Consider the following 16,460-nt stretch of genomic DNA (forward strand, 5'->3'; position numbering starts at 1 on the left):
TTAGGGTCCCTAAAGCTTAAGGAAAACTTTTATTTTCAGGGCAACAAAGTGGAGACAGGAGAGAAATAGTCCCAAACAAACAAAGAACTTGCTTATAGCTCTGGCATTTTAGAAAAATTGCATGCCAGATAATCCTTCATTAGCTGTAAGAAGGTTTATTTTCAAAGCTCTTATTTCTGCATGTTCTTTTATCTCCAGTGCCTGGCATTGTAATCCTGTAGTAGGGAGTCAAAAGTTATAAATACAGGACTCTCACAATGCCTTCATAAGTGGCAGGTAAAATTTGCAGAGACTAAAGGTGTTTATATCTTGGGTTTTTATTTTATTTGAATTTGGAACAATTAAAGTGAAGATTACTGGGAATTTCGGTTATATTGAACTCAGAGCAGTGTGTGTGTGTGTGTGTGTGTGTGTGTGTTCTGTTTCGTAGATAAGTTCATTTGTGTCATATTTTAGATTCCAAATATAAGTGATATCATACATAATCATAGACTTTCAGAGTTGAATGGAACTTAGAGATTGTCTCAACTAGCCCCAAGACCAGGAAACTGAGCCTTTGATAAATTAAATAACTTGATTAGGGACTTCCCTGGCAGTCCAGTGGTTAAGATTCTGTGCTTCCACTGCAGGGGGCGCGAGTTCCTTCCCTGGTCAGGATCGAACCCGTGCCCTGTGGCACAGCCGAAATATACATATGTGTGTGTGTGTATGTATATATATATATATATATCTTGATTAAAGCTGAAAAGCTATTTAGGGACCAATATGGGATTAGGACCTAAGGCTTCTGTCTTCCATTTAGAGTTCTTTCCACTATATGTATCATGATGCTTGCTACCCAACTGGCAAGTTTCTTTGATCAGGAATTCAATCTAGACTGTAATGATACCAAGTCATTACTACTAAACTACTTAGAAACTATTTGAGCCCATCTTAGATCCATTCCAAATCTAAAATTCTGATTATAAAGAGAACGTAAAAAATATATAAAATATATAGATTAACTTAGCAATTAAAAGTCAGTTGGTTCATTTTATTGTTGTAGTACACATATTTTCTTTTCTCAAAATACATTTCCAAGGACAGAAAGACAAGGGAATATATATATATATATATATATATATATATATATATAAAATTGACATGAAGCAAAAGCCAGTTTATATAAAAATTTGGTTTTTTGTTTGTTTGTTTTTTTACTACACTGCACGTCTTGTGGTATCTTAGTTCCCTGACCAAGGATTGAACCCAGGCCCTCAGCAGTGAAAGCACAGAGTCCTGCCCACTGGACCGCCAGGGAATTCCCTGAATTTTATCTCTGATAGTATTCTTTTCACTATTCATCACAATTTGTTAGACTCTAGGAAGTCATTTTAACCTTTTGATTATATATAAAATGGAGTGAATACCTAATTATAGAAATATAATACTGTACTTAGTACTTATCTAGCATTTACTAAGAATTCAACTTTAAAATATTTCCCCAAAATTTTATTCTCAGCCTTTTCCCTGTGCATATTTTGCCTAAGTTACCATAGTTCCTTCTTGAGTTCTTATCTACCTTATACAAATAATTCCAGATCTGAATCTTTGGCTCCGTTGTTGCCCCTGAACTTCAACCTCTATTTCTTTCTACATGCCATGTATTTGTACCTAGATGCCCATCTAGCACTTAAAAGTCATTTTGGCTGGAATACAGTCACCATCTTTTTACTATTAAACTTGTTCCTTCTGCTGAATTCCCTATTTTTGTTTATAGAACAGTTACCGTCTCTGTCACTTGATCTTAGAGCCTCAGAGCTAACTTTGACTCCCATGTCTTTTTCAGGCTATATAGCCCATCAATTGCTGGTTCTGCGCCATGTTATTACTGTGTTATTCTCGCATCCAGAGGCATGGTACCTGCCTTCTGCTTTCAATTTTATTGCCAACATTCTAGAATAAGATTATCATGCTTTCTTGTTTGGTAGCCCTAACTTGACCTTCCTGCTCTAGTCTCCCATTCCAATTCATTCTTTTAAAAATGTTTTTAGCTTTCTTTTTCTGTTACAAAGTAATATGTATTCAATGGAGAAAATATATAAAATACAGAAAGGTAAAAAGAGAACAAAATGCCTATATTCCCAATACCCAAAGATAATCACTATTAACATTTTGGTCTATATTCTTCCAATTCTTTTTTTCTATGATGTGTGCATAATGTTTTTAAATAAAATGTTTCCATTCTAACCTGTATATTACTGCTAAACAACTAATTATTTGAAGCCTGATTCTAATATTAAATGATTTCATCATTTACAGTTTAAAAGCTTAAAATCCTTTGCATGGTATTCAAACTCCTGGATAATCTAGACCCATTAGACTCTTCCAGCTTTGTTTCCAAAGGATCCCATCCCAGATCTGCAGAACAACCACTTAAGTTACTTGCCATTACATGCTGCAAACTCCAATCATTTGCTCACACCGTTTCCTATAAAATCTCTCCCTGTTCTTTACAGAGCAATCCAAATGCTGTTTCTACCATGAAACCGTCAATCACCTGCCCATTCCCACCCCCCAGCTCCTTAGAGAGTTAGAAGTTCTCTCTCCCTCTTTTGAACTTCTGTAGTACTTGCAACATGCACCGGTTCTAGATAATTAGTTTCTGGTGAACACATATCAGTGTTATATATTTTTCAACACCTAGCATGATGTCTTAAGCACAGCGGGTATCCAGTAAGTGTTGAATGAATAAATGAGTGAATGAATAGTTGAACACTGCTTCAGGGTCATTATACCTTTTATTAAACACATGAGAAGAGTAAGATTTTGTAGATGTAGAAAAAGCTTAAACAAATAGAACTTAGGTTAGAGGGAATTGAGTAAGGAGACAGAATTAGAAACTGGAATGCTGCAGTTTGTCTCTTATCCTCTGAGCTATGATATGGCTCTTAATCATTAATGAGTAAATATATATACTATATAGTATGGGTTGCCCATCACTTGAACATTATCCTGTTTTGGATACAGGAGGGAGGCAATGGTCCTCCTTCTTCTATGGATATGGAAGAAGCACAAGTAGATATTCATTTCTTGGTTGCCTGGCAGCTGGCCTATGGACATGTGATTTTGGTCAATCAGTTGCTCCCACCCAGGACTTTGAATCTTGAGAGCTTAGGGCACAACAGAGACAATTTGTGGCAGTCTAGGAGAACAGAAACAAGTGGCAGTGGCATCAGCAGACAATTACTGTGGCATGATCTTGATTATGGCTTTGCCCTTCTAGGATCCTGTCTATTTTCTGAGCTTTCTGGTTTGTTCTGTGAGACAGCCTATTCTGATGGGTGTTTTCTAACAGCATCAAGGTTTTAACTCAATTCTGACCCTATCTGCCTGGAGATAGCATCAGATCCCACAGGGCAAGGGCACAGTCTCACAAGGCTGCCCGCAGCCACTCCCACACCCCAAACTTCAGATGCTTGTTGCAAGTCCGAGTTGTTACCTGTGCTTCTGACCAACCAGCTGTAGATCAGAGGTTCCTACAAGACTTCCTCGAATTTGTGGAGGGGGTTTTGCTAGAGTGGCTCACAGAGCTCAGAGACACATTTACTTACATTTACCTATTTATTATAAAGGATATTATAAAGGATACAGATAAACAGCCAGATGAAGAGGTACATAGGGTGAGGTCTGGAAGGGTCCCAAGCACAGGAGCTTCTATCCCCATGAAGACGGAACTAGGGTGTGCCACCCTCAGGACATGTGGATGGTTCACCAACCCACAAGCTCTCCAGACACCATCCTTTTAGGGTTTTATGGAAGCTTCATTATGTAGGCATGACTGATTAAATCTTTGGTCCCTGGTGATTGAACTCTACGTCCTGAGGTCAGGGGTTGGGGCTGAAAATTCCAACTCTTTAATCTGGTTTGGTTCCTTTGGTTACCAACACCTGTCTATCCTCAGGGGCTTTCTAAAAGTCACCATATTAGCATAAACTCAGGTGTGGTTGGTAGGGAGTTGTCATGAATAACAAAAGACACTCCTTTCACCTTTATTGCTCTTAGAAAATTCTAAGGGGTTTAGGAGTCTGTACCAGATGAAGACCAAATATATATTTCGTACTATAAGTCACAGTATCACACCTATAATTAAATTTCTTTTCTAAGTTAGCCAGAGTTGGTTTCTGTTATTTGCAACGAAAAACCCTGACAGAGGGCTTCCCTGGTGGCGCAGTGGTTGAGAGTCCGCCTGCTGATGCAGGGGACGTGGGTTTGTGCCCCGGTCCAGGGGGATCCCATATGCCGCGGAGCAGCTGGGTTCGTGGGCCATGGCCGCTGGGCCTGAGCGTCCGGAGCCTGTGCTCCGCGGCGGGAGAGGCCACAACAGTGAGAGGCCCGCGTACGGCAAAAAACAAAACAAAACAAAAAACCCTGACAGAGGCTGTTATCTTTAGTACTTACAGTAGAACAGCTGCATACATGCATTTCAACTAACTCCCACAAGGCTAGATGCAATGCTATAGTAATGGGGCTGCCAATGCCAAAAGGCAAAGAAATGAGAGCTGTTCAGTGGAATCACTGTGGGAAATGCCAAGTTAATCTCTGCAACTTTTCAAATAACTGCATGTTATATGGATTTTTTTTCAAGTAAGAATTATGTTCATATCTAGCAAACCTTTTTTCTGTACCTACTATATACCTGGTATATGTTATCTCATTTAATGCTCACAACATTCTATTACTTTCTATTAAGAGAAATTATAGAGGCTTGATAGAAAACAGAATGGAGTAAACTCTGCAGATAAGAAGGCTTTCTTTAGAATTCTTCAGAATTCCTCATTTATACTGGTATCTTGAAGAGAGAATGATTTGAACATCCAGATTTCTGCAGATCAAGGAATCTATCAGAAAACGTGAAGTTTTTGTTTTTACTAACCTCTAACTGAAATTTAGCATTTCTTGTAATTTACAAATGTTGGCAACAAACCACACAATATTAGCAATATCTGAGATTTTTGTCACCAATCACCAAAAGAAATCCCAGATAGTTTATAACACATTACAGTTAACAGAAATCTCAAAATATTAAGTTCACCACTCTTTGAAATTATTGTGGTTATTATACTTCCTACTAACTCTCATTACGAAATGAATTAATAAAGAAGCCATAGGGAATTCCCTGGAGGCCCAGTGGTTAGGGCTTAGCGCTTTCACTGCCCAGCGTCCGGGTTGGATCCCTTGTCAGGGAACTAGGATCCCGCAAGACACGCAGCACGGCAAAGAAAAAGAAAAAGGCACATATATTATCACAAATCTGTTTTTTAATATTTTGGTAACTATTTCAGTATGATTGGTTTCCTTGCCTTTGTAATTCTGAGTGGTTAATATTTTTCATTTAAATCATTATTCTGAGGGACTTCCCTGGTGGTCCAGTAGTTAAGACTCCACACTTCCACTGCAGAGGGCAGGGATTCGATCCGTGGTCAGGGAACTAAGATCCCGCATGCCGTGTGGTGCAGCCAAAAATAAACAAATAAATAAAACATTATTCTGAGAAGGTGTCATAGGCTGTGGACTGCCTGTGATCAATGTCACAAAAAAGGTTAAGAATTCCTTTTGTAGGTAGACTTTCTTCCTTTAGACTAACGCAGTGGTGCGTGAGAATTACTTTAAAGGCTTGTATAAACAAAACCATGCATACTGGGATTTTCAAGGATAATTTGAACTGTATGCAGTTTTGGCCTTAAGTGTCCACCTTTGTACCCAACCACCTTAGGTAAGATATGATTCCATTCTAGAGTGTTTTCAAGTAAATTCACAGACTCCTAGGAATTTGAAGACATGAAAATAGGTCAGAAATTCTCCATGAGATTTTTATTCATTTATTTATTTTTGGCTGTGTTGGGTCTTCGTTTCTGTGCGAGGGCTTTCTCTAGTTGTGGCAAGCGGGGGCTACTCTTCATCGCGGTGCGCGGGCCTCTCACTGTCGCGGCCTCTCTTGCTGTGGAGCACAGGCTCCAGACGCACAGAGCTCAGTATTTGTGGCTCACGGGCCCAGTTGCTCCGTGGCACGTGGGATCTTCCCAGACCAGGGCTCGAACCCCGTGTCCCCTGCATTGGCAGGCAGACTCTCAACCACTGCGCCACCAGGGAAGCCCTCCATGAGATTTTTAAATGTTATATTTTCATTTTGATGATTGTCTCCTAAATAATAAGCTCTGGTGGATCATCTGGATGATTGCCTTATGACCAAAGAGTTCTGTGGCTTATCCCGACCACTGACTCTACTTTATCTTATTTTTCTTTATGATATTTATTAGTACCTGATATATCAATATTTATGTGTCTCTCTCCACTAGAATGTAAGTTCTATGAGAGTAGGAAAGAACTAAAAGCCTTGTTCAGTACTGGACACATATTAAGCACTTAATAAATATTTGCTGAATGAATGAACACATGAATAAATGAATGACTAAAAATAATTTCAGAAAATGTTAGGGATCTGTGAGAATTTTTCTCTAAGGGATCTGAATATTAATCAAGTTTGAGGAACCCTGTATTAAAGAGTAAATTATTATTGTATATTACAAATATTATAATTTTCATACCACACATATGATTAATTTGTGCAAAATGAAAACTTCAAAAGACCGGTTAACTCTATTAGAGTAGTTCAGAATTTATGTAGACACAGACACCATTTTTGTACTGGTCTTGATTTTAAGACCCACGTAAAGTACTGGTTTCCCCAAAATGAATGCATAATTGATTTCAAGTTGCTAAACCACATACAAAACTATCAGAACAAAAACTTTCAGTGTTAAATTTAAGAAATCCAAAGGATCTCTTCCTTTCCCATTTGTCTCGCTAACCTAAACATCTTTTTTTAAGGGAGGGAGAAACTAATACTCTTTAAGAAACCAAAAGAATTGATATTTTTACTTTTTAAGCACACATAGTCTTAAATGGTGACCCCAAAGTAGTCTACAAGTTATCATTATTATGATAATCAGTGCCCCAGATACTTCTGCATTATTTGCTTAAGTAGAAATTAGATGATCACAAAGGTCCCTTTCCAGTTCGCAGATTCTGTCATGATGGGCTATGTGATCATTTGGCATAAAAAAACACCTGTCATCTAGTTTTACTTTCACAGTGAAAGTACCATAAAAATGGTTTCTTACCTCAGAATAATAGTTAGGTATTAGTGGCAGTCAGTGGTAACAACTGTCCAAAATAAGTTTTCTGTTTATTTCTTTAAAGATAGTTTTCTTTAAGTCTGTATTGGGAGGTTGTATTATATGAACAGGGGAGGGAAAACACCAGACTGGTCCTGACTTTGAAAAAGTCCAATCACCTATTTCTACTCTATTTTTCACTGCTGTAAAATGAAGATTTTGCCTGCCTCTGTATACCTTCCTGGGGCAAGATAATGAATGCAATAATAGGAATTTACACGGGCAAATTTACTGTGAATCTTACATTTCAGAGCCCCTTATTTACACCAGCCCCTTCTAAGGCCCTATACCTATTCTTGTGTGGAAATTTTGTAAAATTTTTTTTCCTAAAGAGATCCCCAAATTTGTCGATGCTTCAGTCTCCATAAGAACTGAGCCCACCACTATGTATTCAAGTATCATTTGGAGAAATAAAGACAGAGAAGTTCAATCTTATTAAATTACACTTTTCTTATTAACCTCCAAAATATAGCAAAATAGGAAACTGTTTGGTGTTCTGAAGTCTGACTTAAGCAGCTTGATTCAGAAAAAAGTTTTCTGAAGTGAGAAATTAGAAGGAATTTTAATTTGGGATAACAGTACTGCATAAGTATGATTTAACACTTAACTTTTCTGAGATTGAATTAAAAAAAAAACAATTGATATGTCTGATCTTTATAATTCCTTCCAATGTGAAACATTCTTTTTTTAATTTTTTTTAATTGAAGTATAGTTAATTTACAATGTTGTATTAATTCCTGCTGTACAGAAAAGTGATTCAGTTATACATATATATACATTCTTTTTCATATTCTTTTCCATTATGGCTTATCACAGGTTATTGAATGTAGTTCCCTGTGCTATACAGTAGGATGTTGTTGTTTATCCATTCTAAATATAATAGTTTGCATCTGCTAATCCCAAACTCCCAATCCATCCCTTCCGCACTCCCCATCCCACTTGGCAACGACAAGTCTGTTCTCTATGTTTGTGAATCTGTTTCTGTTTCGTAGATAAGTTCATTTGTGTCATATTTTAGATTCCACATATAAGTAATAACCTATATGAAACATTCTTAATCTTACTCCCTTTCTTAATGCTAAAATATTGTGGATTTTCAATCTAGTTGGCTCGAAGTTTATTGTTGCAGAAGTGTGACTACAACATTGAAAGGCAACTAAGATCTTCACTGAATCATCTTTCTTGAAAGTTTCTGAGAAAAGGAAAAATATGAAAAAATATTTATATTTCTACTCTCTATCAAGTGTATATTAAGTTAGAATGTCTGTGAAAAATAATTTACTTGACTATCATTCTTGGAGGATTTCCATTCCTTAGAATAAAGCATGAAGAAAATTATTTCAGTTTCACATCTCTGATGCAATCTTTGCCTTTAAGCTAGCTGGATTGTTCAGTTGGCCCAAGAGCCTAAGACCTGAAATTCTACATTCTTGGCACAGTTCTGAGTTCTCACTATAAATGGTAATACCTGAGGTTGCAGGAGGTCAAGGAAGAGGAAAAAAATAATTTCATGCATATCACTTCATCTTCAGTTAATTCTTAAAATGCTGTCCTCTTGGAAGGAAAAACGTCCTTGTTCAGCTTTTGAGGGAAGGATGAATTTAAAGAACATTTTTAGTGCTAAGATTTGAGTGGAAAAGGGAAGGAGATTTCAGCAGATTTTTATGGACTATCTGTTATATAAAGATGCCACAGGGGCTTCCCTGGTGGCACAGTGGTTGAGAGTCCGCCTGCCGATGCAGGGGATGTGGGTTTGTGCCCCGGTCCGGGAGGATCCCACGTGCCACGGAGTGGCTGGGCCCGTGAGCCATGGCCGCTGAGCCTGCGCGTCCGGAGCCTGTGCTCTGCAATGGGAGGGGCCACAACAGTGAGAGGCCCACGTACCGCACAAAAAAAAAAAAAAAAAAAAAAAAAAAGAGAAACTAAATGTATGTGTACACAAGTGATTATAACAGCATTATTCATAATAGCCAAAAAGTGGAAACAACACAAATATACATCAGCTTATAAGTGGATAAACAAAGTGTGGTATATCTATACAGTGGATTTCTATTTGTTAATAGAAAGAAATATTGATTCATGCTACAACATGGGTGAACCTTAAAAACATTATGCTAGGGAAAGAAGCCAGTCACAGAAAACCTCATATCATATGATTCCATTCAAATGAAATGTTCAGAACAGGGAAATCTATAGAGACAGATTAGTGGTTGCTAAGGAATGGAGTGATCGGGGTGGGAGGACTTGATAGCTAAAGGAAATGGGACTTCTTTTTGTGGTGATGAAAATGTTCTAAAATTGACTGTGGTGATGCTTGCACATACTTGTGAGTATACTAAAAACCATTGTACACTTTAAATGGGTGAATCGTACGTGAATTGTATCTCAAAAATAATTTTTTAAAGATGCCATGGAAATATAATGATTAATCAAAACTTAGATCTGACATGTATCCTCCTCTGAAGAAGCACTTGTCATCCAGTTAGAGTACTAATATATATGAGTATTTAAAACTGATGCAAAGGGAGAAAATGGTCTTATAAGGGAGGTGATATTTTGCTGGACTGTGAGAGTAATTGGGATATGGATATTCTGGGTAGAGGCAGTAGCATAAGCAAAGGCAAAGGTATGAAAATGCAACTGTAGTAATTCATTTTTTCCTGATTATAGAGTCTAAGAATTTAGGTTGGGGTAGTGGTTTGAGGCCAGCTTTGAATGTTAGTTAGGTAAAGTTAACCTTAATCCTGTAGGCAGTGTGGGAACATGGAAGGATTTTGAGCAGAGCTGTGATGTTATCTCAACTGTGCTTCAGGAAGGTGATTGTGATAATAGTGTTTTAAAGATGAATTCCAGAAAATTTAGACGAGAGGCTGAAAGAGCAGAAACAGAGGAAAGAGATAACAAATGGTAACAGAACAGAAAAGTGAAGAACAGATAAAAAGAAATATTTGAAGCACACTTGTGATTTAGTTGAATGTTAAGGACAAGGAGAAGGGGAGAGTGAAAGTTATTGTGAGGTACATGTGAGACATTTAGGGGAGAAGCCAAACAGATAGTTGAAAGAATGGGACTGGGATTTAGCCTGGAGGCCAGAACTGTCTAGTGACAAAGTGTTACTTGAAACCATTCACGTGAACAGAAATTAGGATAGCAGCTTGCATCACACAGAGGGCTTTGGGAAATACCTGGAGGAGCACACTGATTTAGAGCTCAGAGAGGAGAGGAGCTATAGGAGGAATAATGTGGAAAAACAGGGGAAGACAGTTTCATGGAATCCAAGAGGCATTTATAAAGAAAGAAGGAAGGTGGTTAAATGGGACAAAACTGTGAACATCTTTTAGGTGTAATAGATAAACTTTAGGAATATGGTTTTCAGCTTCAATACCATGTGCAGTATTCTAGCAGGGGGGAAAAATGATAAAATCAAGAAAGTTTAATTCCTAGGTGTCTTAGAGAGTTTATTTTAAAACATTTATAGAGCCATGCAACTGCAGCTGGAGAGAGTACCCATTTTAAGAAAAATTATGTAAAAATGAATAAGTATTTAGAGAGAAGAAAAATACTAGGCATGTGTGTCCATAGCATTAGAAAAATATTTTCTAGGAGTGAGCACCTCCTGCATTTCGAGCTATTCAGGACATGAGGATGTTAGTAAATGCCTTATTTAAAACTACTTTCTCAGAAATTTCGCAACTAGTGTTCATATAATAAGGAGTGTTTTACTTCCTTGAAGCTATAGTCAGACTAGATTAGCAGGACATACATGCAGACATTGTAGATATTGATTGGTTGATGGTTAGGTAAAATGTGATGCTGAATTCAGGCAAGTTTTAGCTACCAGTTAATCTAAAGCATTCCACAGCCATAGAATCAGAGGGAATAACAAAATAATGAAAAAGATTAGTTTGTAAGTATAGACGTGAGAAGAGATTGGGATATCCTCTACAGGAAAAATGTGAAAATGGAGGTCAGTGCCTTTTTTTTTTATGTATAGTTTTTTCCTCCTGTAAGGATTTCATCTCCAAAGCTAGTCAAGCATCCAAAGATTATTTCAATGTACATGTTTTAAATTGTTAGATTCTTTGACCCAGTGGTTCTACTTCTAGAAATCCATTCCAAAAAAGCCCTAAATGTTAAGTGCATAGATAATAAGCACAAAGGTCTTCAAAACAATAATTTTTAGTAGTTCAACAAACAGAGGGTTGAATAACAGCCTTGGTTTCAAATTGTGGAGAAACTGTTGTGAATGAGTTGTGGCTCTTCCATACGATACACATTGAGCAGCCCTTAAATTATCTTTGTGAATAATGTTTGATAACATGGCAAAATATGTATAATCTAGAGTTAGATAAACAGGCTGACTGTGGAATTGTATGTACAATGTGATTTCAGCTGTATAACAAAATAAATATGTGCTTGAAGAAGTAAATATGTTCATGGAGAAAATTATCCCAATTGCTAATGAAGTTTGTCCTAGGTAGGATTAAGGATTTTTTTTCATAATGGTGTATATTTCTTATATTTTCTACACTGAGCATGTACTTCTTTGGTAGATAATAAAGAATTATCACTACCCCCAAATCTGAAAGATTGGTTATAGAGAGACCAGGAAAGGGAAGATAGATGAGTCAATATAAATCATCATGCCTATTGGAAAAGCAATTCAAAATATAAGCCGTACTGACAGAGAATCAGTAGCATCACCACATGCTGTCAGATTAGTCCTGTCTACTCGTAGCCTCTATTGAGTTTCCTTGGACTCAGACAGACCGGTGGAAGCCTCAGTATAGATTCTGAAAATCTAACGACACATTTGTTTACCTGATATTGTTTGTGAGACAGTAGCTTGTGTCTTTGTTGTGAAAATCCTACCTTTTACATTTGTCATCCACAAACTGATGAAGATAACATTTTAACTTTGTAATGTTACATTTGTAAATATTTAAAACTATCATGTTATCGATTATTGCTTCTTGAATTTTGCCCCTATAATTACATATTTTTTTCTTCTTTTTTCATAGGTTCACCATAAATACAAAAGACTGAAGTTATAAAAGAGAAAAAAAAAGATTGCTGCTAAAATGAGTCTGAGCAATACAGTATATTTTGTGCCATACACGAAAAGGTATTGTCCATAAATCCATGACTTAGCTTTCTCCCGTAAAATGGGAACAAATTGTGTTTTCTGGTTTTTCTATGAGGAATTTTTATTATATTTGTGAGAAAAATTAAAAGGAATTAATAAAATTAAGATAACATATTCTTTTATAAAAATTTTTTAGTTTCAAATTATTTCCTTATAGATTTTCTTCATTTTCAGTTATAGCTTAAAATACGGAGAATTACCTGGCTAAAGTTATTTTATCCCTATTGTCAAATTATTTTCTGGAAATATATATTACCATTTTCTGTTGTAGTGATTTATACTTAGACTTTGAGATAAAATTTTTTCATATCACTTTTCCTCTTAATTACAGAAGTAATAGGCTTTGCAGAACATTTAGAAAATAGAAATAAACAAAAAGAAGGAAATAAAAGATAACCTGAAATCCCAACACCTACTTCAGATAAAACACAAGTCTGCAAAGAAATCCAAATTTGTAGGTGAAAGAAACCTTGTTTCCCATCTTCACTGTTGCATCCCTCCTATGCTCTACCTTACACCCTGCCTCTTTTACTAAAATAAATCAAAACAAAACAAGTAGAAACTGCCATGTAGAAACTCCCTGTAGAAGGATGATACTTGGTCAGAGAATGTTCCCATTCTATTCTTCCAGGAGTGTATAAAGATGACTGTTTCCTTATGCCCTCACCAAAAAAATGTATCTTTTCTCTATTACTTTATCAATTTGTTGGGTGAAATGAGGTGTCTTGCTATTTTACTTTTTATTTCTCTGATTATTAGTGAAATTATATATGTTCCATATCATTAATAGACACAGTTTTTTTCTTTTTTTAATTTCCTATTTGTGTCCTTTGAGTGTGTGTGTTGGTGTATGTATATGTATATGTTCACCTATCTGATATTAAGAATAACTTCACTGGCACATATTTTGCAAGAACCATCCCCAACTTACTTGCCTTTCAGTTTTGTTTATTGCAACTTTTTAAAGCAATAATTATTAATTGACATACAGTAATCTGAACATATTAAGTAACATAACATTTTAACGTGTGTGTGTGTGTGTGTATCCATCACATGATGAAGTTAGTAAACATATCCGTCACTCCCAAAAGCTTCTTCATATCCTTTTTCAATACCTCCCTAACCTCTTCTCACCCCAGCCCTTTCCCTAGGCAACCACTGATGTGCTATCACTCTAGGTTAGTTTGCATTTTCCAGAACTTTATATAAATGAAATCATAAAGTATTGATGTGTTCTCTGTTTTTGTTCTGGCTTATTTCACTCAGCATAATTATTTTGAGATTCATCCATGTTGTAGCATGTATCAGTAGTTCATGTTATTTCTGAGTTGCATTCCATTGTCTGCAAGTACTACAGACTGTTTATCCATTCATCTGTTGATGGATGTTTGGATTATTTCCAGTTTTGACTATTAAAAATAAAGCTGCCATTAACTTTCGTGTACAGTGCTTTGTATGGACATTTGCTTTCATTTTTCTTGGGTGAATACCTGGGAGTGGAATGGCTATGTCAAATGGTAGATGTATGTTTCACTTTTTAGGAAACTGACAAATAGTTTTCCAAAGTGTTTGTACCATTTTTACATCCAGCCAGCAGTGTCTGAGAGATCCAGTTACTTCAAATCCTTGCCAACACCTGGTATGGTCTGTCTTTTTAATGTCAGCCATTCTAATAAGTTTGTAGTAGTATCTCACTGGGATTTTAATTTGTATCTCCCTAATGAATAGTGATGTTAAGCATCTTTTTTTTTGGCTTAGTTGCCATCCATTTATCTTTCTTGGTGAAGTGTGTGTTCTAATGTTTTTCTCATTTTTAAAATTTGGTTGTTCATGTTCTTTTAATTGAGTTTTGAGGATTCTTTATATTTTATGAATGCAAATCCATTGTGAGATATATGTTTTGCAGAGATCTTCTACTGTGGCTTATCTTTTCATTTTCTTAACAGGGTCTTTCAAAAAGAGTATGTTTTTATTCTAATTTAACCTTTTTTTCCTTTGTGGAGTGTGCTTTTGTTTTTATATCTAAGAAATTCTTGCCTAACCCAAGGTCACAAAGATTTTCTCTTGTGTTTTTCTTCACAATTTTTTTAGTTGTATGTTTTACATTTAGTTCTATAATCCATTTGGAGTCAATTTTTGTATATGGTGTCACTATGAATCAAAGATAGACATACGCAATTGTTATGGCACCATTAGTGGAAGATACTCTCCATCTTCTATGGACGAAATTCAGTTGCCCATAAATGTGTGGGTCTGTTTCTGTACTTCCTGTTTTGTTGCATTGATTTATTTGTGTGTATGTATATACACACAAATATATATATACACATACACACACATACACACCAGTATCACAGTGTCTTGATAACTGTAATCTTAATGATAAATCTTGCAATCAGGTTATGTTAGCCCTCCAATTTTGTCTTCCTTTTTCAAAGTCGTTTTAGTTGTTTTAGGTCCATTGCATTTTCATATGAATTTGAGAATCAGCTTCTCAATTTCTCTTTCTAAAAAATACTCAATATTGAGTCTTCTGACCTATAACCACAGTATAACTTTTCATTATGTCTTTACTTGCTTTCATTATTATTTTGTAGTTTTCAGTGTACAAGTCTTACAGATCCTTTGTCAGATTTATCCCTAAGTATTTCATTTTTTGATGCTATTATAAGTGATATTTAAAACTTTAGATATCCATTTGTTCACATATAGAAATATAATTGAGCTTTATATATTGATCTTGTATTCTGCACCTTTGATAAACTCACGTATTAGTTCCATTGAATTTTCTACACAGGTGATTATGTTGTTTGTCAGTAAAAGTCCAACTTCTTTCTTTCCAGTCTTGCTACTTTTTACTTCTTTTTTCTTCCCTTGTTGCACTTACAGAACATCCAGCACAATGCTGAATAGAAGTGTTGAGAGCAGACATCCTTGCCTTGTTCCTGATCATAGGAGGAAAGCAGTTGGTCTTTCACCATTATATTTGACATTGGCTGTAAATGTTTCGTAGATTTCCTTTATTAGGTTGGGGATGTTACCTGATATTCCTAGTTGGCTCAAGAGTTTTTATCAGGAATGAATTTTGGATTTTGTCATATGCTTTTTCTGCATCTTTAGAGATGATCATTTGACTTTTTATCAGTTTGTTGATATGGTGAATTACATTGATTGTTTTTTTTTTTAACTGATTTTTGAGTGTTAAACCAACCTTGCATTCCTGTAATAAATTCCACCTAGTCATGGTGTATTATCTATTTTATATATTACTGAACTATATTTGCTATAATTTTGTTGTGAATATTTGTATCTATAGTCTTCAAGAATTTTACTCTGTTGCTTTCTTTCTTGTAATGTTTTTGTCTGGCTTTGGTGTCAGGGTAATACAAGCCTCATAGAATTAATCCTAGAAAGTATGTCTCCTTTTCCATTTTCTGAAAGAGATGTGTAAAATTAATATTGTATCTTTCTTAGATGTTTGGTTGAATTCACCAATTAAGCCATTTGATTCTGGAGTTTTCTTTGTGGGAAGATTTTAAATTACAAATTCAATTAATTTAATAGATGCAGAGGTATTGAGGTTATCTGTTTCTTCTGGTGTAAACTTTGTTGATTTGTGTCTTTCAGAGAATTTATCCACTTCATCTAAGTTGTTGAATAATAATTACACAATGTTGTACAATTTGCATAATATAATACTCCCTGATTATCCTTCTGATATCTATAGAATCTGTAGTGATGTTATCCCTCTCATTTGTGATACTGGTAATTATGTCTTCTGATTTTTTTTTCCTGATCAGTCTGGCAAGGTTTATAAATTTGATTACTTTTATCAAAGAACCAGCTTTGCTTTCATTGATTTTTGTTTTTCTATTTCATTGATTTCTGCTTTAATCTTTATTATTTCCTTTCTCTCCTTACTTTGGGTTTAATTTGCTCTTTTTTTCCTGGTTTTTAAAAAAACAGTGGAAGCTGAGGTCATTGATTTGAGACCTTCTTTTCCAAAACAGGAGTTTATTGCTATAGAGTTCCACATGAGCACTGCTTTAGTGGTATCCCACGAATTTTGACGCCTTCTGCTTTCATTTTAATTAAGA

The 16,460-nt window shown here is 35.7% G+C and overlaps 1 protein-coding gene across 1 annotated transcript in view; it reads left to right on the forward strand.

Annotated features, from left to right (window-relative positions):
* The window catches only part of TAOK3 (TAO kinase 3), a 187,182-nt gene that overhangs the window by 80,282 nt on the left and 90,440 nt on the right, over positions 1-16,460 (forward strand). Inside the window, exon 2 of the mRNA XM_082668453.1 lies at positions 12,239-12,342. The gene's annotated coding sequence lies outside the window, so the exon portion shown is untranslated. The remainder of the gene's footprint in view (positions 1-12,238; positions 12,343-16,460) is intronic.

The sequence above is a fragment of the Grampus griseus genome, assembly GCF_964374135.1.
Source record: "Grampus griseus genome assembly, chromosome: 12".
In the NCBI taxonomy this organism is placed as follows: domain Eukaryota; kingdom Metazoa; phylum Chordata; class Mammalia; order Artiodactyla; family Delphinidae; genus Grampus; species Grampus griseus.